The 27,471-nt window shown below is 35.1% G+C and overlaps 1 long non-coding RNA gene and 1 other non-coding gene across 3 annotated transcripts; one reads left to right on the plus strand and one right to left on the minus strand.

The window, feature by feature from the left end:
• On the plus strand, nucleotides 1–25,744 carry LOC120149597. 2 transcript variants are annotated; one of them, XR_005518481.1, is made up of 5 exons: nucleotides 1–301; nucleotides 15,281–17,077; nucleotides 17,699–17,868; nucleotides 24,316–24,393; nucleotides 25,139–25,744. It is a non-coding gene; the product is annotated as an uncharacterized LOC120149597 (long non-coding RNA). The 2 variants fall into 2 exon arrangements; XR_005518482.1 differs by having other exon boundaries at nucleotides 17,833–17,868.
• On the minus strand, nucleotides 14,760–14,831 carry TRNAP-AGG. The gene has a single exon. It is a non-coding gene; the product is annotated as a tRNA-Pro (tRNA).
• Nucleotides 25,745–27,471: the final 1,727 nt, after the last annotated feature.

Below are 27,471 nucleotides of genomic sequence, written 5' to 3' on the forward strand. Positions count from 1 at the left end.
CCCAAACGAAAACCTGATTGATTTCTGTTGTCGACTCCATTTTGAGGATCGAGTACTGACCATAATGGCCTAGTCTTACTTCTTTCCACTTGACCGGTTGACCCCTTTTCTTGTCGGCGAAAGGCCATGGAAATTAACCGCTAAAATCTTTCCTCTCCTTTTCCCTCCATTTTCCAGTCATTTAAATGGACCGCCAACTCCTCAGAAGCTAATCAGTAACCGCTTATAAGCGGCTGCTATGGAGCTTGACGACTTCTCGTGTTATTTGTTGTTTGCTAATGTCTGGTGATTTTTGTTCGAGGTAAGTGTTTTCGACTGATGATCTCTCAATTTATATATATATATCTTGAGTTTCACGAGAATTCTTTGATTTTTAACCGGTTCGAGCCTAGGGTTAGGCTTACTCTTGGAATTTGTATATTATGATAGAAAAAGAGTCCCACCATCCGCATATAAATTTCTTTATCAGTATACTCTTAATTCAAAGTTGACTTGAAGCTGGATTAGGATGATCGATTATTTCCAGTTGCAAATTTTGGAAATGGAAAAAGAAGAAGAAATGGTTTGGGGCATTCAGAGAATTGAACTTAGGACCTCTTGTATACGACGTAGGAATTATACAACTAGATTACATGTTCGATTATTGTTGTTTAATATAATTTGTTGTTAGTTCTCTTTTTCTTCAATACCCTGTGATTTTGGATTTCTCTCTGCTAACTTGGTCGCAAGTTGAATGCCAGTAGAATTATACTACAAGATGAAATGCTCAATGTTTGATGTTTAACATAAATTATTTTCGTCATTAGCTTTTTCCAGTAAAATAAAGAAAGAAGAGGTTTTGTATTGATCTAAAACTGGATATTTGGCTTTCTCATTCACTAGTTTGTCATTCCATGAACATTTTGGTCAACAAGTGTTTAAACTTGCTCCTCAAATGTAGGTTCATTGCATGAAAATTGATCCCCTTTTTGGCAGGGACGACCAATATCTAATATCTGAGGGCTTTGATATGTATTTTAGGTTACTCACTATTAAAAAAGTTACATATTATTTTATTTATTTTTGCAACTCTTTTTGAAAAATCTTGTCAGTAAACAATTAATATTTTATTCTAAAGTTAGAAGATAGTGAAAAAAAGCAGTTGGGCATTCCAAAAATTTAATCGATACCTTTCATACCCACAGTTAGAATCATACCACAAGACCAAATACTCATTTGTTGTTATCACATTTACTGCTAGTAGTTTTCGAGAACTGGTGGATGTCTTTATTTATTGATGAAATCTTTGACTTTCTGTTCAGAACCAGATTGCTTGTGATCTTTTTTGCTATTGGGATTAACAGTTATGCAAGACTACTAAAGTCGTCTATTTTCACAAAGTAAAGTCATTTTTTTAAAATTCTGTTGACCTGGTCACCTGGGTCCGAATCCTAATTTAACCTTTGGTTGAAGGCATATGGTGCAAAAGGAGAAAGCTGATGGAAGAGGTTCATAGCATGGTTATCGGTCAGAATGACATATGGACTTTGTAACACCCCAAACCGATGAGGGTAGCCCGATCCGATTCGGGAAGTCACATTAGGGTCACCGGAGCGACCCACCGTAAAAATAGCGGAAATTTTAAAACTTTTTATCAGAACATGTAAACTTATAAAATCATTTATCACTATTTAAAAATAAAACAGATTTCCAAACTCGTATATAAATCAAAATACAATTACATGCCCCCTAATCACAAATACCATACTCTGCAACCACGCCGGAAGAACTCCCTTACTGAAGTCGATAGATGCACTGGTACAATTGTTTTAACCTGAAAAGGTGAGTAATAGAGTGAGCTTTGGAAAGCTCAGTAATACAGAACTACCAGATGATGCTACATGACATGTAGATAAATAAAAAGCCATATAATTTCCTTATTGAATCATATGTATACCAGCTTGTAGAATAATTTGGGGTTCCCTTAGAAGTTCATCGAGTAGAAGCCATGAATCTCAGTTCATAAGAAACCTTTCATACAATCACGTTTTCATGAGGTCAAATAGGATGTCTAGTGTGTTTCATCAATACGATAAAATCATAATAGGTACACTAATCAAATGATAGTTCAGTAAAATCCCATAAACCATATTGTAGTGGAGCTTTTTAAACTCGTATTTTAAAACCATCTTACAAAGAATTAACCTAAGGGAACATCTTAGGGCCTGAGAGCCTACCCAAGATAGATTTCGGGGCCGTGGGGCCTACCTAAGAACATCTTAGGGCCGCAGGGCCTACCCGAGAATGATCTCAGGGCCGCAGAGCCTACCTAAGTGTCACATTAGGTCCATAAAAATTTTCCAGCTTGATCAGAGCTGTACTTTACAAATCTGTATCTCCAAGATACAGTTTATACAATGATACAAATCCATAAGCCATCACCGTTAAGTCGGTGCATCCATAAAATAGAAACCATAGATTTCAGTGTACCACGTGTTAAAACAATAAAACAATTTTTTTCAAAATATAAGGAACACACTAGAGAATCCATATATTTTTCAGACGCATTTTGTAGTTATCAATATAGATAACACGAACTTGTGCAATTTGATCAGATTCCAGGAATAAGATCTCATTGAAGAGAATCGATTTCTAACCAATATAATCAGACATTTCTGATTGATACTTTAGAATTCCACTAAGTTTCCATGTGCATCAGGAAAACGTTCAGGAACCTTTTTACATAATAATTCTAAATTCAGATTTACTGCGAGTGATTCCATTACCCAAACAATCAGGGGTATTCCGGAATATACTTTGAATTCATAGGATTTCAGCCCAATTGTACCAAATGAGGTATTCAGAATCTTTTCCTTCTGCGTTACTTGCATTTTCAAACATGACCGAATTGATTTTAGATCAAAATATGTAATCGAAGATTCAAGTCATTTACGATCTATGACTATCGATAGTATTATTAAACAACTCAAGTTACACAACTCACAGACTGATGCATGTCAACAAATCAATTCATTATCCCTCCAATGCATTCACTCTTTAATACCATAGTGCAGATCCATAGATCATCCCCATAATCATCACTGAATAAATCTTCCAACGGTCTTTATTTCATTTCCACGTTTCAACAATATCAGGAAATACTGACGTACTGGATCCATGGCTCATAACCCATAATGACAATTCATCATGTAAGTTCAACAGTGTTTCCAAACTCATCAAATCACCTATTTAATCCATACTCATTGATGTTACTTAGTTCATTTGTTAAGCAAGTCTATCTCGATTACTTTAAAGTTTTCCAGAATAATTCAGACGTTTCTGAATTTTCAAATACACGTTGTACTACATTTCATTTCAATTTATTCATATAATAAAGTTATTATGGTATTCGTGGTTGATTTGACTAACGACTACCCACTTATTAGTACTGTATGCGCTCTAAAGTTGAGCTGCGCCAAGTACTTCCAGAATTATCATCGATCCAAATTTGAGCAGATGAACAAACATTCAAGTGATACTTATATCATTCAGGTAATGATATAGTACTAACGTTGGTTAATCACTTAAGTTGCGTTTCACAACTTTTACTGGTAGCACAACATCCATGTTTATTTGAATTTCTTAATTAATCCAAGACATTTACTTATTCTAGGTCATAAGGGCATTTTGGTCATTTTGGTGCTTAACATTTTTTCTATTCATTTCAAAGCTTGAGTATATCCATTCATTCCTGAGCTTGGTGACATTCTTGAGTTATTTCCATTCCAGGGGTAATTTGGTCATTTTATAATTCTAGAATATTTCAATCATTTCCTTCCATCCGGTCTTATTATTTAATTCAATCTTATCATTTACTTCAGTCCTTTCGAACAATTCTATCAGCAGAATACCTCCAATAAATTACTCTTCAAGTATTTACTCCTTATTCGAATATTTTCGGGTCAAGTGTCTTCTCAGATTTTACAAACGAAATATTATAAATTTTTCTGTACAAAGACAGGATCTTAACAATTAAATTCGTACTTAATCGAGTTAAGTACAAATCCTCAAAGTACTCTCTCATTCAGGGTCAATTCAGACTATTTTATCTCTCAAGGGCATTTTCGTAATTTCTTAACCAAATAATTTCAATATTAGCACTTAACGAAAATAATTATAATTTAGAGATCCTATGATCAATTGCTTTCCCGAACATTCTTTGATTTTGAAATGATTCCTTCACAAACTCTCATAGGATTAAAACCGATTATCCAAAATTTCCAAATAAAACTAACATTTCTTATGCACATCAGTAGTTATATCGGATCAATATGTATTTTCAGAGTTATTAACCAACTTCCAGGGGCAATTCTTGTCATTTTCCAACATAAGGTAATTTCGTAATTTTACCATATCGGAGTATTCTCATAATTTTTCATCCAAGTATCTTTAACATTTAACCCTTGATGATATAAAATATAAGTTACAAATCCAGAGCTGATTTCTTTATCACCAATCACAAACTTGTAATTTAATTCTAACAATTATCAATCTCTTATCTTAGTCATTCGATCCGTATTCAGTTACAGAATTTCTACCACATTCATATCGAGTGAATAAATTATTCAACTCTACAAAAGTGACCAACATTATCTTATTCATGCATTTACCAATATCAACATGCTCCATAAAGCATAAAGAGGTAGTAAAGTATTACCTCGATTTTTGTGCAATACTGATCGACCATAAAAATTCCATTCGAACGCCTTTGATCTTCAATTCAACTTCTAATAATTCCTCAGATACATATCAACATAAATTATATCAGAAACGGAGCTTAATTGCGATAAACGGATCGAATCGGGTGATAAATCAGTCAAAAACAGCTTACCGAGTTTGAATTTGGCGAAACCGACTTCGGATTCGGATTCAGGACGTCGAAAGCATAAAGTATGACTTTTTGAAAATTTGGAATTTTCGGTCAAAATCAAAGTCAACGGGTTTGACCGGAAATATCGAGGCCTTCGGGTCCGAATTTCGGAAAATGGATTGCGGAATCGGATTTGGAACGTCGAAAACTATCAAGATAGGTATACTCGGTCGAAGTCAAAGGTCGTTTAATGCCCGGTCAAAGCTGGTCAAAGTTTTGGTTAACTATAGTCAACGTCAGTCAACGGTGGTCAACAGTAAACGGCTCGGTCTAGGCGGCTCGGCTCGGCTCAGCTCAAACGGCTTGGCTCAGCTCAAACGGCTCGGCTCAGCTCAAACGGCTCGGCTCAAACGGCTCGGCTCAAACGGCTCCTCATGCTTCCAGACGAAGCCCATTCTCAGGTGGTGGCGTGCGGCGCGTGAACAGTAACCCAATGTCGGAAAATTCTCGGAAAAATTCCTAAAAATTATTTTGAGCGATATCGAGATACTTACAAAGCTCGGTTCACAATTTGAACGGCGGAGAGCTCGATTTCAACAAATCGGGAAGTTTGATCGATTCACCTCCCAACGCGCCGCCGCCGCCGGAGAAAAAGGAGAACACCGGTGGACTCGGAACGACACAAGGAACACGATGGTGCGGGAGGTGTCGTAAACGGATGACCCGATCGTCGTGAATCGATGAAAAACCAACTAAAACCGAGTTATTACCGACGATACTTTCGACTGAAATTCACGACGAACGGCGATGATTCACGACGAAAGGTTTGAGGGGTTTTGTTCCTCGGTTGACAACGAACACGATGGTTGTTTCGGCTCGTCGTTTGGAGGTCGGACGGCGAGTAGATCGGAGTTGGAAGTTGGGTTGATGGAGAAGGGAAATCTGGAAAATTTCTGCTGCCTGCGCACGAGAATCAGATTTATAATTCAACATATTAAAAAAATGGTTAAATCATAGGTTTAGCCACTGAACTTTCTGCACTTCTGAAAACGGTTTGCCAACTTTAGAACTTTACAATTTAATCCCCTGTTTCTTTCAAAATACCAAATTAAATCCACCAATTTATATTTTCTTAAATTTAGCCCCTAAATTGGGGTGTTACAATTCTCCCCTCCTTAAAAAAAATTTCGTCCTCGAAATTCCTTCATTTCACATAATTGCATAAATGAAACTTCCATCAGTTCTTTCAAATCTATCAATAGCTTTTATAAAAGTACGATTCCTCCACTTATCCTTAACCAGCTGAGCATACATTCTTATCATAAATTTTTCCTTATTTCAATAAAAGAATTTAAAATTTTCTCGAGTAATCAATCTCTTCAGAATTCTCCCTCAGTCCAAGTAAATAATCAGAACAACTTTATTCTTGTGAAATCAATTCAGCATTGGATACGTGAATAGGCTCGTAGAGCAGCAACATATCTCAATTTCATTTCCGGAGTCGAGTCAGAAATTCTCAGATGAATAACTCTCACATGGCTCATGAGATACTTTACAGCGTTTAGACATATGTTACTGGTATTCCTTTTGTACAAGTATAGCCTTAGCAGATAGAAACTTTGGTTTACTCAATACAGATAGGGACTCAGCCCTGGAGTTCCGGCTCAGAGAGGTACGATTGCAGTCTAGGGGCATGTACTGATCAGACATATTTTGACATTTGACCGGCCGGTCTATCTTGAAAAATTTTGACTCAAACCATAGCTCTGATACCACTAAATGTAACCCCCCAAACCGATGAGGGTAGCCCGATCCGATTCGGGAAGTCACATTAGGGTCACCGGAGCGACCCACCGTAAAAATAGCGGAAATTTTAAAACTTTTTATCAGAACATGTAAACTTATAAAATCATTTATCACTATTTAAAAAAAACAGATTTCCAAACTCGTATATAAATCAAAATACAATTACATGCCCCCTAATCACAAATACCATACTCTGCAACCACGCCGGAAGAACTCCCTTACTGAAGTCGATAGATGCACTGGTACAATTGTTTTAACCTGAAAAGGTGAGTAATAGAGTGAGCTTTGGAAAGCTCAGTAATACAGAACTACCAGATGATGCTACATGACATGTAGATAAATAAAAAGCCATATAATTTCCTTATTGAATCATATGTATACCAGCTTGTAGAATAATTTGGGGTTCCCTTAGAAGTTCATCGAGTAGAAGCCATGAATCTCAGTTCATAAGAAACCTTTCATACAATCACGTTTTCATGAGGTCAAATAGGATGTCTAGTGTGTTTCATCAATACGATAAAATCATAATAGGTACACTAATCAAATGATAGTTCAGTAAAATCCCATAAACCATATTGTAGTGGAGCTTTTTAAACTCGTATTTTAAAACCATCTTACAAAGAATTAACCTAAGGGAACATCTTAGGGCCTGAGAGCCTACCCAAGATAGATTTCGGGGCCGTGGGCCTACCTAAGAACACATCTTAGGGCCGCAGGGCCTACCCGAGAATGATCTCAGGGCCGCAGAGCCTACCTAAGTGTCACATTAGGTCCATAAAAATTTTCCAGCTTGATCAGAGCTGTACTTTACAAATCTGTATCTCCAAGATACAGTTTATACAATGATACAAATCCATAAGCCATCACCGTTAAGTCGGTGCATCCATAAAATAGAAACCATAGATTTCAGTGTACCACGTGTTAAAACAATAAAACAATTTTTTCAAAATATAAGGAACACACTAGAGAATCCATATATTTTTCAGACGCATTTTGTAGTTATCAATATAGATAACACGAACTTGTGCAATTTGATCAGATTCCAGGAATAAGATCTCATTGAAGAGAATCGATTTCTAACCAATATAATCAGACATTTCTGATTGATACTTTAGAATTCCACTAAGTTTCCATGTGCATCAGGAAAACGTTCAGGAACCTTTTTACATAATAATTCTAAATTCAGATTTACTGCGAGTGATTCCATTACCCAAACAATCAGGGGTATTCCGGAATATACTTTGAATTCATAGGATTTCAGCCCAATTGTACCAAATGAGGTATTCAGAATCTTTTCCTTCTGCGTTACTTGCATTTTCAAACATGACCGAATTGATTTTAGATCAAAATATGTAATCGAAGATTCAAGTCATTTACGATCTATGACTATCGATAGTATTATTAAACAACTCAAGTTACACAACTCACAGACTGATGCATGTCAACAAATCAATTCATTATCCCTCCAATGCATTCACTCTTTAATACCATAGTGCAGATCCATAGATCATCCCCATAATCATCACTGAATAAATCTTCCAACGGTCTTTATTTCATTTCCACGTTTCAACAATATCAGGAAATACTGACGTACTGGATCCATGGCTCATAACCCATAATGACAATTCATCATGTAAGTTCAACAGTGTTTCCAAACTCATCAAATCACCTATTTAATCCATACTCATTGATGTTACTTAGTTCATTTGTTAAGCAAGTCTATCTCGATTACTTTAAAGTTTTCCAGAATAATTCAGACGTTTCTGAATTTTCAAATACACGTTGTACTACATTTCATTTCAATTTATTCATATAATAAAGTTATTATGGTATTCGTGGTTGATTTGACTAACGACTACCCACTTATTAGTACTGTATGCGCTCTAAAGTTGAGCTGCGCCAAGTACTTCCAGAATTATCATCGATCCAAATTTGAGCAGATGAACAAACATTCAAGTGATACTTATATCATTCAGGTAATGATATAGTACTAACGTTGGTTAATCACTTAAGTTGCGTTTCACAACTTTTACTGGTAGCACAACATCCATGTTTATTTGAATTTCTTAATTAATCCAAGACATTTACTTATTCTAGGTCATAAGGGCATTTTGGTCATTTTGGTGCTTAACATTTTTTCTATTCATTTCAAAGCTTGAGTATATCCATTCATTCCTGAGCTTGGTGACATTCTTGAGTTATTTCCATTCCAGGGGTAATTTGGTCATTTTATAATTCTAGAATATTTCAATCATTTCCTTCCATCCGGTCTTATTATTTAATTCAATCTTATCATTTACTTCAGTCCTTTCGAACAATTCTATCAGCAGAATACCTCCAATAAATTACTCTTCAAGTATTTACTCCTTATTCGAATATTTTCGGGTCAAGTGTCTTCTCAGATTTACAAACGAAATATTATAAATTTTTCTGTACAAAGACAGGATCTTAACAATTAAATTCGTACTTAATCGAGTTAAGTACAAATCCTCAAAGTACTCTCTCATTCAGGGTCAATTCAGACTATTTTATCTCTCAAGGGCATTTTCGTAATTTCTTAACCAAATAATTTCAATATTAGCACTTAACGAAAATAATTATAATTTAGAGATCCTATGATCAATTGCTTTCCCGAACATTCTTTGATTTTGAAATGATTCCTTCACAAACTCTCATAGGATTAAAACCGATTATCCAAAATTTCCAAATAAAACTAACATTTCTTATGCACATCAGTAGTTATATCGGATCAATATGTATTTTCAGAGTTATTAACCAACTTCCAGGGGCAATTCTTGTCATTTTCCAACATAAGGGTAATTTCGTAATTTTACCATATCGGAGTATTCTCATAATTTTTCATCCAAGTATCTTTAACATTTAACCCTTGATGATATAAAATATAAGTTACAAATCCAGAGCTGATTTCTTTATCACCAATCACAAACTTGTAATTTAATTCTAACAATTATCAATCTCTTATCTTAGTCATTCGATCCGTATTCAGTTACAGAATTTCTACCACATTCATATCGAGTGAATAAATTATTCAACTCTACAAAAGTGACCAACATTATCTTATTCATGCATTTACCAATATCAACATGCTCCATAAAGCATAAAGAGGTAGTAAAGTATTACCTCGATTTTTGTGCAATACTGATCGACCATAAAAATTCCATTCGAACGCCTTTGATCTTCAATTCAACTTCTAATAATTCCTCAGATACATATCAACATAAATTATATCAGAAACGGAGCTTAATTGCGATAAACGGATCGAATCGGGTGATAAATCAGTCAAAAACAGCTTACCGAGTTTGAATTTGGCGAAACCGACTTCGGATTCGGATTCAGGACGTCGAAAGCATAAAGTATGACTTTTTGAAAATTTGGAATTTTCGGTCAAAATCAAAGTCAACGGGTTTGACCGGAAATATCGAGGCCTTCGGGTCCGAATTTCGGAAAATGGATTGCGGAATCGGATTTGGAACGTCGAAAACTATCAAGATAGGTATACTCGGTCGAAGTCAAAGGTCGTTTAATGCCCGGTCAAAGCTGGTCAAAGTTTTGGTTAACTATAGTCAACGTCAGTCAACGGTGGTCAACAGTAAACGGCTCGGTCTAGGCGGCTCGGCTCGGCTCAGCTCAAACGGCTTGGCTCAGCTCAAACGGCTCGGCTCAGCTCAAACGGCTCGGCTCAAACGGCTCGGCTCAAACGGCTCCTCATGCTTCCAGACGAAGCCCATTCTCAGGTGGTGGCGCGTGCGGCGCGTGAACAGTAACCCAATGTCGGAAAATTCTCGGAAAAATTCCTAAAAATTATTTTGAGCGATATCGAGATACTTACAAAGCTCGGTTCACAATTTTGAACGGCGGAGAGCTCGATTTCAACAAATCGGGAAGTTTGATCGATTCACCTCCCAACGCGCCGCCGCCGCCGGAGAAAAAGGAGAACACCGGTGGACTCGGAACGACACAAGGAACACGATGGTGCGGGAGGTGTCGTAAACGGATGACCCGATCGTCGTGAATCGATGAAAAACCAACTAAAACCGAGTTATTACCGACGATACTTTCGACTGAAATTCACGACGAACGGCGATGATTCACGACGAAAGGTTTGAGGGGTTTTGTTCCTCGGTTGACAACGAACACGATGGTTGTTTCGGCTCGTCGTTTGGAGGTCGGACGGCGAGTAGATCGGAGTTGGAAGTTGGGTTGATGGAGAAGGGAAATCTGGAAAATTTCTGCTGCCTGCGCACGAGAATCAGATTTATAATTCAACATATTAAAAAAATGGTTAAATCATAGGTTTAGCCACTGAACTTTCTGCACTTCTGAAAACGGTTTGCCAACTTTAGAACTTTACAATTTAATCCCCTGTTTCTTTCAAAATACCAAATTAAATCCACCAATTTATATTTTCTTAAATTTAGCCCCTAAATTGGGGTGTTACAATTCTCCCCTCCTTAAAAAAAATTTCGTCCTCGAAATTCCTTCATTTCACATAATTGCATAAATGAAACTTCCATCAGTTCTTTCAAATCTATCAATAGCTTTTATAAAAGTACGATTCCTCCACTTATCCTTAACCAGCTGAGCATACATTCTTATCATAAATTTTTCCTTATTTCAATAAAAGAATTTAAAATTTTCTCGAGTAATCAATCTCTTCAGAATTCTCCCTCAGTCCAAGTAAATAATCAGAACAACTTTATTCTTGTGAAATCAATTCAGCATTGGATACGTGAATAGGCTCGTAGAGCAGCAACATATCTCAATTTCATTTCCGGAGTCGAGTCAGAAATTCTCAGATGAATAACTCTCACATGGCTCATGAGATACTTTACAGCGTTTAGACATATGTTACTGGTATTCCTTTTTGTACAAGTATAGCCTTAGCAGATAGAAACTTTGGTTTACTCAATACAGATAGGGACTCAGCCCTGGAGTTCCGGCTCAGAGAGGTACGATTGCAGTCTAGGGGCATGTACTGATCAGACATATTTTGACATTTGACCGGCCGGTCTATCTTGAAAAATTTTGACTCAAACCATAGCTCTGATACCACTAAATGTAACCCCCCAAACCGATGAGGGTAGCCCGATCCGATTCGGGAAGTCACATTAGGGTCACCGGAGCGACCCACCGTAAAAATAGCGGAAATTTTAAAACTTTTTATCAGAACATGTAAACTTATAAAATCATTTATCACTATTTAAAAATAAAACAGATTTCCAAACTCGTATATAAATCAAAATACAATTACATGCCCCCTAATCACAAATACCATTAGCTAATGGAAGAGGTCCCTTTTTTTGGGATGAATTGGTTATCGTCAATTAACTGCTTTATTCCATTAGCTAATGGAAGAGGTCCATAGCATGGTTATTTTCATAGGGTTATACTTATAGCATTCCATTCTCTGACTGTTATTCCGGGTAGGAGACTGGAAAGGAAAAAAAAGTAATCAGGGCATTACGAGAATCAAACTCTAGACCTCTTGCACCCAAAGCAAGAATCATACCACTAGACCAAATGCCCAATTTTGTTATCCATTGTGTCTGATTTATACTTATTAGATCTTCTCCCCTAGAACTCCTTTTAACTTTCAGTGTACACCAAAATTTATCAATCTCTCACTTTTTATGTGGTTCAATTAATTATTGACCTTCTACAATTTGATGCTTAGGGATTTTGGAATAGCATTAGCACCAATTTTCAACTTTCATCTATATTTTAATTCATCTTTATTGTTTTTAATTGGGAATATGAATTCCTTGGAAGCCGAAACATCAATAGGTTATGAATCTCCCAAATTCTATATGTTTCTTTTAACCATGAAGAGTCGTAACGCTAAACCAATAGTTTGCTAGTTGTTGTGCTTAGAAATTAGAACATTTTGATTTATACTTCAAAATAATTTTAAAAATGAAATCATAGAACAACTACGCAGCTAATAGAAACCTAATAACCAGTGTCCTAATACAATTTTCAAGCCGGTTATGAAAGTTTTTAGATGTTAATTAAAAGCTGCCTCAGTAGATAGAGAAGATGGAAATTCACTTCGAAAGTAGGGAAAATACTTTGCCTTTTTAGTTCCATGCTTTTTTGCTGGAATATAAGTAGGGTACATATCTTCAGTAAAATATTTTATTCTGGCTTATCAAATGTATATTTATTCTTTTTGTTTTGTTGCCCACCTCTAGCACCCTAAGCAAGAATCATACCACTAGACCAAATGCCCAACTTTAATGTAGATAATGTTTCAGTATTTTGTTCAGTTCTTAGGGTCCTGTTATCTCTCAATAGGTAATTCCACATGAGCTGCCTATTGTTTTTTCTCTTGCTTTTGATGTATTCCTAATATAATTTGCTTGGCATAGTGATTCTAGTCTCTTGCTTTTATTGTAATTCTGTTGTAGTTTCCCTGTTAGAGTTTGATGCCACCATTCCTTACTAAAACTTGGACCTTGGATTTTGCTTGGATATTTTTGTAGTATAGAAATGATTTTAGTTTTTACTTCTTAATTCCACATTTGGGTCAACTAAATACAAGATTTATGGACAATGAATATATAAGATGAGCTTACCGGACAATCAAGCCATTATGCTGAAAGTTTATCACAAAATGATGTTTTGTTTGTTGGCCCTGCAGGCAAATGCAAGAGAAACTTCCCTTGTATTTTAACCAACGCCTCAAATGTGCTTTCATTCCATGTGTATGAGATGTCTTTTCTTTTAGAGGATATGGAAAAGATAAAAGAAATTGGGGCATTCCTGGAATAGAATATGGAACCTCTCACAAGTCACACCCAAATCTAGAACCATACCATTAGACGAAATGCTCAATCTTTGATGTTTTACTGAATTTGTTTTTAGTTATTATCTCCTTTCTTCAAGATTGTGCTAGGTTTTTAACTGTACCTGCCGACTTGTTAGAAACTTGTTCTGCGGTTTGACTACCACCTTGTTATTTAAACGAGTAGTTCAAGGATGAGCTTATTGGGCAATTAGGTAGCTTTCAACTGATTATTAATGTTGTGCCCTCATAATCTTTTGGTTGTTGGACTTTCAAACTGAACTCCAAAATCTGTTGATGTAATAGGTGGAGGCTCTATCTACTTTGGCCTTTAAAGCCATTTGATAATTTTACTAAGATTCCAGGAATGAATCCCACCTTGATCTGTTTTGCTCCTTTGCAGAATTTTGCCACCCTGTTCGGTATAGCAATTGCACAAATAGATTAAAAAAATGAGACCATGTGTTGATTAAAAATTGTACATTTGAATTTTTTATTCACTAGGATTTCTTGCCTTGAACATTTTGTTCATTAAGGGAATTCTCATATGTTGTCCTTTTCTGCAGGGTAAGGCAGATTCTTTTATCTGAAGATTTTAATTCCTTTTGCAACTCTTATTTGGGAAAATATTGTGAGAAACTACCTGTATTGAACTTTGGAAGATGACTTTGGCCACATTCCTCTAGCTAAATATTTACATGGAAATACAAGTTCCTAAAAAACAGAGGCTGGGGCATTCCGAGAATCAAACTTGGAACCTCTCTCACCCAAAGCAAGAATCATACCACTAGACCAAATGCCCTATCTTGTTGACTATAATGCATGCTCATTATTACATGTATAGGTAGTAAATCTTCAAGAAATGACTCAAACCTGTAATTGTTGACGAAGTCTCTGGTTAAAACTAGATTGTTTGTGAGCTTTTCTGCTAGTGGAAATGTGGAATACATAGTAAAGTGCAAAGTAGTTGTTTTTAGTGGAGCATACAACCCAATTTTATCAGTGTTTAAGGAATTGTTAGCCTTTTCTCTGCAAGGCTATATGCGCATGGGATGGCTAACTACTTTAGCTGTAAATTTTTTCTTTTATTTACTGCAAAGGAATCTTGTCAGAAAACAAACAGATCTCAAGTTAAGATTCTAAACTGTTATACTTTTGGATTTTGACTAAATGGTCATTTCTCATATAACATAGGACCTCTCGCATCCTATGTGAGAATCTTACCACTGGATCAAATGCTGCAAATTGATTTTATTCACTTTTAGTTCTTTAACTAGCAAATAAGGGGGAAGCAACAAAGGAGCATTCCGAGAATTGAACTCGGGACCTCTTGCACCCTAAGCAATAATCATACCACTAGACCAAATGCCCAATATTGTTGTCATTAATGTTAGTTTTTTTATCAGTTTCTAGTGTCCTATTAATTCTCGAAGGGTAAATACCACATGAACTGCCAATTGTTTGCTTTTGATGTGCTCCTTGTATAATTTCATTGCTACAGTGATTTTAGTCTCTTGCTTTTATTAATTCTGTTATAGTTTGCCTGTTAAGAGTTCAATGCCTCCATTGCCTCTTAAAACTTAGATTTGATTTGGATCATTTTGTTTCATATAAATGATGTTAGTTTATACTTAATTTCAGATTTGGATCAACTAAAAGGCAAGATTTATGGACAATGAAATTCAATATTTTAGTCGTACATTCTTTAGTTGGTGAATACCTGATTGATAGTTAGATGGCTAGCGCGCTCTGTCACAAATTTATGGTACCTACAAAGTGGTATAAAGATGAGCTTACCAGACAATTTTCTCATTATGCAGAAAGTTCATCACAAAATGCTGTTTTGTTTGCCAGACCTGCACGCCAAATGCAAGAGAGGCTTCCCTTGTATTTTGATCTGAAGTTCCCTGATATTATGGAAGAGAAACAATGAGGTTCTTTCTTCCCTTTCCTTATATTTAGCTAGTCAGTGTTGACTGAAGGTGAAGTCGATAAATTTTATATTGTTCTGTATTTGTTCTTAAAAGTTGACTTCAGTACATATTCCTCTAATAAAGATAATAATATAGGGAACCAAAAGGAAAAGGAAAAGAAATTGGGGCATTTTGAGAATTGAACTCGAGACCTCTCACACCCAAAGCAAGAATCATACCACTAGACCAAATGCCCATTTTTTTCGCTTTCTACATGTCTAGCATACAATTATTAGATTTTCTCTCCTAGAACTCAAGGTTTGATTTTCCAACCTCTCATTTCTGATGTGGTTCAATGTATCATTCCCCTAGAGGCCAAAACATTTATCATAACATGTTATGAATCTCCAAAATTTTATAAATTCCCTGTAACCATGAAGAGTTTGACTGCTGAATCAGTAAATTGCTAGTTAATTTACATGGGCACCAGAATTGTTTGATTTATACTTCTAATTAATTTAAAAATTAAATTACTGAACAACTGGGCAGCTAAAAGTCTGTAGATCTTAATTTAGCTGGTAAAGTGGTTTGGTTATTGAACAAGGATGTAGGTCTGAAAGCGTAAGGAAAAAAAGAAAGAAATAAAAGCAGTCTTGGCAGATGGAGAATATGGAAACGCAGTCAAAATACTGACTTTAGCTCTCTGTTTTTTTCTGTGTCTGCAGTAAAACATTTATTCTGTTTATTTGTTAGTAATTTTTTTATTATTTTCTGGATGGGTATAAGATTAAGTGAAAAACAATACACTGTATTTATTTTTTACTCGCTGTAAAAGAAAATAAGGAAAAATGACAGGGGCATTCCGAGAATTGAATTCAGGACCTCTTGCACTGTTAAAAACCCCTATCACTGAAGTGGGCCAAAAAACAACCCAAAAAGACATAAACCCAATTATTATTTCTCCTAGTCTGATACCATGTTAATGTGACAACTTTCTCATTTATTTCATCTATCAACTATTTGTTTATATACATCAACAAGAACTAACAATGTAACTGCCTAACTAACTAACTGCACTACCCTACTCCTCAATGTGCACCCTAAGTGAGAATCATTCCATTAGACCAAATTCCTAGCTTTGATGTTGATTTTCCTATTATTATTATTATATAATCCATAGGTGGTATGTTTTCAAGAAATGATGCATTTGTTAATGAAATCTCTGATCAGAAATGGATTGTTTGTGAGCTTTTTTCTGCTTGTGGAATACATAGTAAATTGCTTCATAATTGTTTATAGTGATGCATGGAGGAGAATTATCAGTTTTTTCAGGAATTGTTCACAAAATTACATGTCCTAATAGCCCTTTTCTCTGCAAGGTTCTCAAGGATAAATACTTATAGTCTTGCAAGGGATGCTAACTTCTTTGGCTGTCAGCTGTAAAGCCTTTGTGTAAATTGGATGAACTAGGCTTGAATCCCGTTTTGACCTTTTGTTGAAGGGTTATCGGTGCAAGGGAAGGGACTAAATGGAGGAGGCCTGTTCTCCTTTCTGTTTGCCTTTTGTGTTGTCTTTTTAGCTGAATTGATTGTTGTTGATTTGACTGTTTTCTGCCTTTATTTTGCAGGTTTATGTCAGATTTCCATTTTGTAGGACCAATATTTAAAGCCTATTAACTTTGCAATTTGATGGGTTCTTTGACAGGTTAATGCTGATCCATTTATGTCACATATAATAACATGCAAACAACACTGTTATATGCATTTAGCAACTTATTAACCATTGATTTCATAAAACAAATATACAATTTGATGCTTAAACATAGAAAATAAAAGCAACCAACTGAACTTATTGAGTGGTATCAGTGGTAAAAAGGAGTGTTGTTCTCTCGAATGGACTCCTGTTCTCTTTAGAGGACTCGAATTTGTGCAATTGTGTTTGCAGGTTGTGTGTACGTTATAAATGATTAAGAAAAAATTTAAATAAATATTATCTTGTAATCACTCCAAACAACCTCACTTTCCTTTTCATTTTTACTTTAGTCCATGTGATTACTTCAACCGGGAACTTCATTGGCTTATACCATCTTTCAAGACAAGTTTTCACTTTGGTCTGGTACACATTTTGACACTTAATTTCAGATTTGGGTCAACTAAAAGGGCAAGATATATGGACAATGAATTTGGATACTTTAGTCGTACATTCTTTCTTTAGTTGGTAAATACCTGATTGATAGCTAGATGGATAGCGCTCTCTGTCACAAACTTATGGTATCCACAAAGTGATTTAAAGATGAGCTTACCGGACAATTTGCCCAGTATGCAGAAAGTACATCACAAAATGTTGTTTTGTTTGCCGGACCTGCACGCCAAATACTAGAGAGGCTTCCCTTGTATTTTAACCTGCTGCTCCCCAGATGCGCTTTAATTCCTTCCTTTTTTTTGGCGAGGTTATTGCAGATCTGAAGTTTCCTGATATGGCAGAGAAGCAATGAGGTTCTTTCTTACTTTTCCTTATATTTTAGTAACTCATTGTTGATTGAAGGTGAAGTCGATAAATTTTATATTGTTCTGTATTTGTTATCAAAAGTTGACTTCAAGTACACATTACTCTAATAAAATACTTTGGGATAGGGAACCAAACCAAAAGGAAAGGACCTTGGGGCATTCCGAGAATCAAACTAGGGACCTCTCGCACCCAAAGCGTGAATCATACCACTAGACCAAATGCCCATTTTTTGATATTCGGCATGTCTTGTTTATAGTTATTAGATCTTTCCTTCTAGAACTCTTATTGACTTTCAATGGACTCATTCTTGGAAGACCAAAAATTTCCAATCTCTCACTTTTGATATGGTTCAATGTATCAGTCGCCTACTATAATTGGATGCTAAGGGCATTAGAAATCGCATTTCCAGCAGGTTACAGCTTTTATCCACATTTTAATCCCTGTCTACTGTCATCAATCCAGAGTATGGAAGCCCTAGAGGCCAAAACATGTATATGTTATAATCTCCCAAATTTTATGAATTTATTTTAACCGTGAGGAGTCTTAACTTCTAAATCAATAGGCTTTTAGTTATTTTTTGTTCATAAAAATTAGAATATTTTGATTTATATTTCAAAATAATTTAGAAAATGAAATTGTTGAACAACTGGCCGCTAGTAGAAACCTAATCACTATTTATTGTCCTAATAAACTTTTCAATCTGGTTATCATAGTCTTAGATCTTAATTTAGCTGGTTATCAGGTCTTATTAACTCTCGATGGGTAATAACTCATGAGCTGCCCGTTGTTTCTTCTCTTGCTTTTGATGTGCTCCTAGCATAATTTCCTTGCTATTGTGATTTTAGTCTCTTGCTTTTGCCGTGATACTGTTATTGTTTCCCTGTCAGAGTTCAATGTCACCATTGCATCTTAAAACTTGGACCCTGTTTTTGGTAAATGCTTGGTTAATAGCTAGATGGCTAGCAAGCTCTGTTACTAACTTATAATACATAGAATAATACCATAAAGTGAGCTGCCCGGACAATTTGGCTATTATGCAGAAAGTTCATCTCGAAATGTGCTGTTTGTTTGTTGGCTTACCAAATGCAAGAGAGGCTTCTCTTGTATTTTAACCTGCTCCTTAAATGTGGGTTCATTCCATGTGTAAGAGGTGCCTTTTCTTTGAGAGGTTATAGCAGATCCTGCTTTTCCTGATATTATGGCAGATTAACAATGTGGCTTTTCCTTATATTTGAGCAAGTAATCGCTGACTGAAGTTAGAAAACATATCAAGTTGTGAGGTCAATAAAGTTTTTATTGTGCTCTGAAATTTGATTTCTGGCAAGATTTCTATTGGTCAATATTTCAAGTAAAATATAACTAAAAAGAAACTTGGATCTGGGGCATTCTTTGAATCAAACTCGAGACCTCTCGCATCACAAGCGAGAATCACATTACTAGGCCAAATCCCTATGTAGTTGTAAGCTTTTCTGCTAGTGGAGTACCTGGTAAGGCGCTTCTGAGTTGTTATAGAGGAGCATTGATAGGGAAGCGGTGGCGGATTGATGAACGTTGTTTTATTGAAGAATCAAACCTAGAAAAGATCTAAGACTCGATGAAGAACAACAAGGTATGAATGGGGAAGGTGGCGGCAATAGATAGGGTTTTTTAGGGTTTCTTTTGGTGCTGGAAACAAGATAAGAAATAAGATTAAAACAAGATAAATAAAAGAAAGGAATTGCAAATAAAATAAGATAACCAAGAAATCAAAAGATCTCCCTTATGAAGGTGAACAATAAAGATGATTGATGACGTGGATGGATATGTGGAAAATCGATGGATATGTCCTATCGAGCCCTCCTAGTCGCAATGAAAGGCAAACACGATAATATGGCTCTAACCAACCCCTAGTCGCGATGAAAAGGCAAATTGGAGTGTGAAGATTAATCTCCCTCACAAGAACTTGAAAGAACTCAAGGAGAAGAAGCTTCGAAGGCACAAGGCAATCAGCACTTGCAAAAACGAACTCTCATTGTATTACTAATCAAAGAAATCTTGAATCACAAAGTTTAATGAAGCCTCCTTTATATAGGGGCTGAGTTCTAAAGGTCCTAAATAACTAATGAATAAAATAATAATAAACTAAACATATCTTAACTCTAATTCATAATAAAATAATAATAACTAAATATAATATTTTTAACCCAACCTTAAATCCTAATAAATAATAAATCTAATCCTAAAAGATATGCATCATCCTATTTTAAGTTATATTACAAATAATCAATAAAAATATTGAAAATTCGTAATATTTACAAAATCCCGTATTAATCCCGTATAGGATTTTCTGCATGCACTATCTTCAGTAAAATAGCCATATCTTGAGTTCCCGATATCGGATTGATACGATTCAAGAACCGTTGGAAAGATAAGAGACAGACGGTCGTATCTCCAGAAGACATTTTGACTAAATAAGATCAGGATCCATTCAAAAAGTCGTCGTAAGTATGCTTCTGTTCTGATCTTCTGTTCCAATGCTTGGACGAGTGGATCATTTGGAAGAGTTATTACTTCTTCCTTTGATGTGAGCCTTGTGATGCATGAATCATCCTCCCTTTCTTCAAAAAGATTCGACCTCGAATCAGGATCAATGTGATGTGTCTTATGCGTTTCAGTCGAGGTTTCTTCTTTGTAGGAACTGATTTCTTGTAGTCTTAAAATCCTCTTTTGCATACAAGTCTTGTAATCTGATGTTTAGGTTGAAATTCAACATGGTGTCGACCACTGTTTGCTTTCTGTATGATTTCTTTAGATAATTTCTCCATGGTTTCAGTGGTAGTTCGTTAGGTAGATCACCTAACACTTCTCGAAAATCCTGTAAAAGAGATGAAAACACTAGGCAAATCCTTGTTAATGTTAGAAATCGAAACAATTGATTCCCTAAAGCGAACAAGGATGAAAGGTTGTTTGTAAAGAAGGTTATCTCTCAATTCTTTTGTGCTCACACATAGATTTTGAGTCACTCTTTTCTTCTCACATTTAGGTTCACTCACCTCCCATGGGTCATTATTCTTTTGGCTTTTATAACTAGTGACCTCTTTTGCTTTTGCCTCTTTCTCAACTTTTCTTTTTTTGCTTTCTCTACCTCCTCACAAATTATCATTTGATCTTTAGGGACTGGAAGTGTGTCATTCTTTGCTGGTCGTTCTTCGCCTTGTCAGGTTTGTCATCTCTTGGCTTTTTCAGAGAAGATGGAGTAGAAGATGAGGAAGGATTTGAAGGATTACCTTGGTAAGAGGTTGAAGTACCTTGGTAATGTTCACTGAATCGAGATCTCCTTTGGATTTGTGCTTCGATTGTCATTGTTTTCTTAGTGTATCTTCAAGGTTTTCGTACCCTTGTAGATCAAGAAGATCAGTGATGTTTGAGTTTAAGCCGACGATGAATCTTGACACGGTGACTTCTTCTTTTTCGGTTATGTTAGTCTATTGAGTAAGAACTGCATCTCCTTGTAGTAATCTTCAACTGAACTTCTACCTTGTCGAAGTCGGTGTAGTCGTTGTTTAACTTCTCGTGTATAATGTGTCGGTAGGAATCGGTTCCTCATGGTTTGTTTGAGGTCGGTCCAAGAAGTGATTGTTGGAATTTGGAAGTTCTGGATCTTTTTCCTTGTTTGCATCCACCAAGTTCGAGCATATCCTTCGAATTGTGTGGTGATGATGTGAACTTGTTTAGCTTGGGGGCAGTCATGGTATGCGAACATGAGATCAACTTTTCCTTCACATTCGATGTACCTGTCTGGATCATTGTCTCCTTTGAAAGACGGGATCGTGAACTTTGGTTTTGCAAAGAGTTTGAGTGCTTGAAAACGTGGTTGTTCTCGCCCGGGTACCAAAAGTTCAGCATTGTTAGGTCTTGGATTCTGGTTTGGTAGATCCAATTGTGGTTTTTGTCGTTCTCTCACGATTTCATCAAATCTTTCAACTTGAGTCGTGAGTCGGGTAGTGTGGCTAAGATAGCCGTAAGTGTCTTGTTGTTATTGTCACCCATCCTGAAATCATAACACTCAAAAGAAAATTTTAAAGTAAAATAAAATAAAAGGAAGAAAATTCAACAAAGCAAGAAACCTCACAAGTCACTCCAAGAAAGTAACACAACGAGAGGCAAGTAAGCCGATCTTGTATTCTTTAAAACTCACTTTATCAAGTAGTCTTCCACAGTTCGTATCGGAGTTTGATTACTAGCAAAGGCGATAAGAAAAAAAAACTTAAAAGTTCTAGAGGCCAAACAAGGGTTAGACTCCAAGAGAACGAGAATGCAAAGAAGGAAGAAGTATGCAAACTCTTTAGTCCTACTAACACAAGAAAGATAATGTGTTAGATAATGCACAAGAACAATAAAAAGAAAAAACAAAAGAACTTAAGGCACTAAGAGTCAAAGAAAAAAAAAGAACCAACCCAGAAACCTGGAAAATGCTGGATCAACTTGAGCAACGTTTTTGAGGGGGTTACCGGTGTACAAAAATTTTGGAAAATTCTTGAATGTCTTTCGATGCGTCAATAAACCACCTGTAAAATTTCAGAACCAAATACCTTCAGTAGTATCCAGTGGACTCTGTTGAACGGTGAGTCCTCAAACAATCTGTTTTTCTTGATCACTTTGTTCGAAGGTGTTCTTGATCTCCAAATATTGCTTTTTTGTGTAATGATCTTCAATATATGAAGTTGCAATCTGGAAATTTTCACCATGAAATTCCTCCTGTAGAATTTTCAAGAAATTCGACAAGATCCTAGACCAAATCTGCCGATGAAACTGAAGAACGTATTTGAAGGCTCTAATGAACTCCGATTTGGGTGAATTTCGGACTGGAGATTTATATTAGGATGAATATGATATCTGGATAAAATCAGCCCTAAATACCTTCTTTTGCAATTTTTTTTGAAATTTTGGCTTTTTTGTTTTTGTTTTGTTTTTGCTCTTTTTTTTTTTTTTTTTTTGTTTTTTGTTTTTGAAAAAAATAGCAAACTAATAAGAAGGATTTGAATCTAAATTAAAATTAAATAAAAAGAACCTGAAACGATGAATCTTTTCTAGACTAGCTCCGTTGGGATACCTTGACGGTTTTGTGTGCAAGAACAAGCAAGATTGCTTGCTTCTTTCCAAGAATCGGTCCAGCTCTGATACCAATTGATAGGGAAGCGATGGCGGATTGATGAACGTTGCTCTTGTTGAAGAATCAAACCTAGAAAAGATCTAAGACTCGATGAAGAACAACAAGGGATGAATGGGGAAGGTGGCGGCAATAGATAGGGTTTTTTAGGGTTTCTTTTTGGTGCTGGAAACAAGATAAGAAATAAGATTAAAACAAGATAAAGAAAAGATAAAGGAATTGCAAATAAAATAAGATAACCAAGAAATCAAAAGATCTCCCTTATGAAGGTGAACGGTAAAGATGATTGATGACGTGGATGGATATGTGGAAAATCTATGGATAATGTCCTATCGAGCCCTCCTAGTCGCAATGAAAAGGCAAACACGATAATATGGCTCTAACCAACCCTCCTAGTCGTGATGAAAAGGAAAATTGGAGTGTGAAGATTAATCTCCCTCACAAGAACTTGAAAGAACTCAAGGAGAAGAAGCTTCGAAAGCACAAGGCAATCAGCACTTGCAAAAACGAACTCTCATTGTATTATTAATCAAATAAATCTTAAATCACAAAGTTTAATGAAGTCTCCTTTATATAGGGGCTGAGTTCTAAAGGTCCTAAATAACTAATGAATAAAATAATAATAAACTAAACATATCTTAACTCTAATTCATAATAAAATAATAATAACTAAATATAATATTTTTAACCCAACCTTAAATCCTAATAAAATAAATCTAATCCTAAAAGATAATGCATCATCCTATATTAAGTTATATTACAAATAATCAATAAAAATATTGAAAATTCGTAATATTTACAAAATCCCGTTTTAATTCCGTATAGGATTTTCTGCATGCACTGTCTTCAGTAAAATAGCCATATCTTTAGTTCCCGATATCGGATTGATACGATTCAAGAACCGTTGGAAAGATAAGAGACAGACGGTCGTATCTCCAGAAGACATCTTGACTAAATAAGATCAGGATCACATTCAAAAAGTCGTCGTAAGTATGCTTCTGTTATGATCTTCTTTTCCAATGCTTGGACGAGTGGATCATTTGGAAGAGTTATTACTTCTTCCTTTGATGTGAGCCTTGTGATGCATGTATCAAGCATACAGCACATTTCGCAGTTTTGGTTGTTCACAAAATTACATGTCCTGATAGCCTTTTCTGACACCCTAAGCAAGAATCATACCACTAGACCAAATGCCAAATATCACTTTTATCAAATTAATGTTTTAACTAGCAGTTTTGTGAAAATTGTATTAACTTCTAATGGGCTAATACCTTTTCTTTCACAGGTTATGACAGATCTATTGTTTCCTGGGGCTTCAAAGATAACGCTGCATTTCATTTCCCAATGACCATTATTATTCCAGGTATGGCTCAGAGGCTAGCTTGCCCACATGTAAAGATAATTCATGCAGCCTAATTTAGCTGGTAAAGTTGTTTGGTTATTGAACAAGAATGTTGGTCTGAATCCCACCTTCACCAAAGGGCAAGGAAGTGGGGATGTAGGGAATGTGGAGACGTAGTCCACTTATTATAACCTGGTAGTTGGATCAGGAAAAAAGAAAGAAATAAAAGCAGATGGAGAATATGGAAATGCAGTCAAAGAGGGGAAAAATACTTTGGCTTTAGTTCTATGTTTTTTCCTGCTGTGCCTTCAGTAAAATATTTATTCTGTTTATTTGTTAATCATTGTTTTACTATTTTTCTGGATGGTTATGAAAAGATTAAGGGCAAACAATAATTTACTTTTTACTCGCTATAAAAGAATCTTGTTAGGAAACAAATAGATCTGATGTTTTACTTTTTAAAGTTGACTTAAAAGCTGAAGCAATCATAATATATTTGAAATAGAAGAGCATGAAAGAAGAAAAGGGAAGGGGCATTTCGAGAATTAAACTCGGGACCTCTCGCACCCTAAGCGAGAATCATACCACTAGACCAAAAGCCCGATTTTCATAATAATTGTGTTTTGTTCGTATTATAACATTTATAGGTGGTAAATTTTCATGAACTGGTGCATTTGTTGATGAAGTCTCTGATCAGTAATGGATTGTTTGTGTGCTTTTCTGCTTGTTGAATGCATAGTAAATTGCTTCATGGTTGTTTATACAGATGCATAGAGGAGGATTATCAGATTTTGCAGGAATTGTTCAAAAAACTACATGTCCTAATAACCTTTGCTCACACCCTAAGCAATGATCATACCACTGGACCAGAACTAAATTGTTTGAACTTTCTTCTTGTGTAAACTTTTAAAGGTATAGAAGGTAGTGAAGAAAAAGCAGTTGTGCATTCTGAGAATTGAATCAGGACCACACTCGCCCAACGTTAGGAAACTGCGACTGGAACAAATACTCATCCATTGTCTTTAATTTATTGTTATTACATTTGCAGGTAGAAGTTTTCAATAAATGGTGCATACCACTAGACGAAATGCCTATTTTTATATTTATCATGTCTAGTATATAGTTATTAGATCTTTTCTCTTATAACTCCTATTAACTTTCAATGGCCACATTCTTGGAAAAACTAAATTTTCCAATCTCTCATTTTTTATGTGGTTTAATATCATTTGCGTACTATATTTGGATGCTAAGGGCATTATAAATCATATTTCCACCAGGTTACAGCTTCTATCTGCATTTTAATAACTATATACTGTTATCAGTTCAGAATATGTTAAGAATCTCCCAAATTTTATAAATTTTATGTAACCATGAAGAGCCTGACTGTTGAATCAGTACTTTGCTAGGTATTTTACATGGACATTGGAATTGTTTGATTTATACTTGTAATTAATTTAAAAAATGAAATTATGGAACAACTTGGCAGCTAAAAGTTTGTAGATCTTAATTCAGCTGGTAAAGTTGTTTGGTTATTGAACAAGGATGTCGGTTTGAATCCCACCATCACCAAAGGTAAGCAAGTGGTATAGCCTGGTAGTTGGATCAGGAAAAAAAACAGTCTTAGCAGATGGAAAATATTCTGCTGTCTTCAGTAAAATATTTATTCTGTTTATTTTTGTTAGTCATTTTTTTTAAATTATTTTTGTCTGGATGATTAGAAGTTTAAGGACAAAAAAAACGAACCATTTAACTCTTTACTCTCTCGCACCCTAACCGAGAATCATACCACTAGACCAAATGCCCTATTTTCATAATAATTGTGTCTCATTATAGTATTTATATATGGTAAGTTTTCAAAAAATGGTTGATGAAGTCTCTGATCAGAAATGGATTGTTTGTGAGCTTTTTTCTGCTAGTGGAATACATGGTAAATAGCTTCATATTTGTTTATAGAGATGCGTTGAGGAGAGAATTATCAGTTTTTGCAGGAATTGTTCACAAAATTACATGTCCTAATAACCCTTTTCTACGCAAGGTTCTCAAGGATAAATACTTATAGTCTTTCAAGGGATGCTAACTTCTTTGGCTGTCAACTGTAAAGCCTTGCTGTAAGTTGGATGAGGTAGGCTTGAGTCCCGTTTTGACCTTTTGTTGAAGGGTTATTGGTGTAAGAGAAGGGGCTAAATGGAGAAGGTCTGTTCTCCTTTCTGTTAGCCTTTGTTTTGTCTTTTTAGCTGATGGACTGTTTTCTTCCTTTATTTTGCAGCCTACTAACTTTGCAATTTGATGGGTTTCTTTGACAGGTAATGGTGGTGGATCCAACTATGCCGCGTATGCTAACATGCAAATAACACATTGTTGTATGCATTTAGCGACTTACTATTAAACATTGATTCCATAAAACAAATATGCAAGTATCTCTATTTATTATAAAATTTCTCGTTCAATTTGTTTCACGGTGTAAAAAGAAAATTTCACATATAAACTTTTTTTTTAAATTTATCGATAATCATTTGTTGAATAATTTTTTATGTAAAATGCTTTCGTTTACGGATAAAATAAGCAAAATTTTTGTTTACCGAATAAAATACAGTATCTATTTATAATTATTTTTAATTATTGATAGTGTACAAAAATTTTATAGATGCAGTTACTCGATCTTTGAATTTTAAAGAAAAATAATATTCTTTTATATATTATTTATTGATTGACTTAATTTGTTTCATTCGTAAATTGAGGTGAAGTGGTTTTATATTTAATAAATATGAAAGTTAAAATCGATAAAAAAAAAAGCTAAAAATTACAAAAATATAAACCCTAAGCTCTCAGAGTTAGTAGATTTATTCACTTAAACTCGAAGATTTATAGATTATAGTGATGGATTCGTAGTTATTTAGAAATATTAGAAAAATATTAAAATAAAATTTTAATCATAATTGAAAGACCAAATGAGAATTATTTTTTAATTTAATGTGTAATTTTATACCTTTACATTGCTAATTAATGATGCCATATTTATTTTATAATAAAATTAAAATTTTAGTTTTATAATTTTAAAATATTTAATAACTTTAAAAGTATTTTTAACATAGCTGAATA

The sequence above is a fragment of the Hibiscus syriacus genome, unplaced genomic scaffold (assembly GCF_006381635.1).
Source record: "Hibiscus syriacus cultivar Baekdansim isolate YM2019G1 unplaced genomic scaffold, ASM638163v2 tig00111008_pilon, whole genome shotgun sequence".
In the NCBI taxonomy this organism is placed as follows: domain Eukaryota; kingdom Viridiplantae; phylum Streptophyta; class Magnoliopsida; order Malvales; family Malvaceae; genus Hibiscus; species Hibiscus syriacus.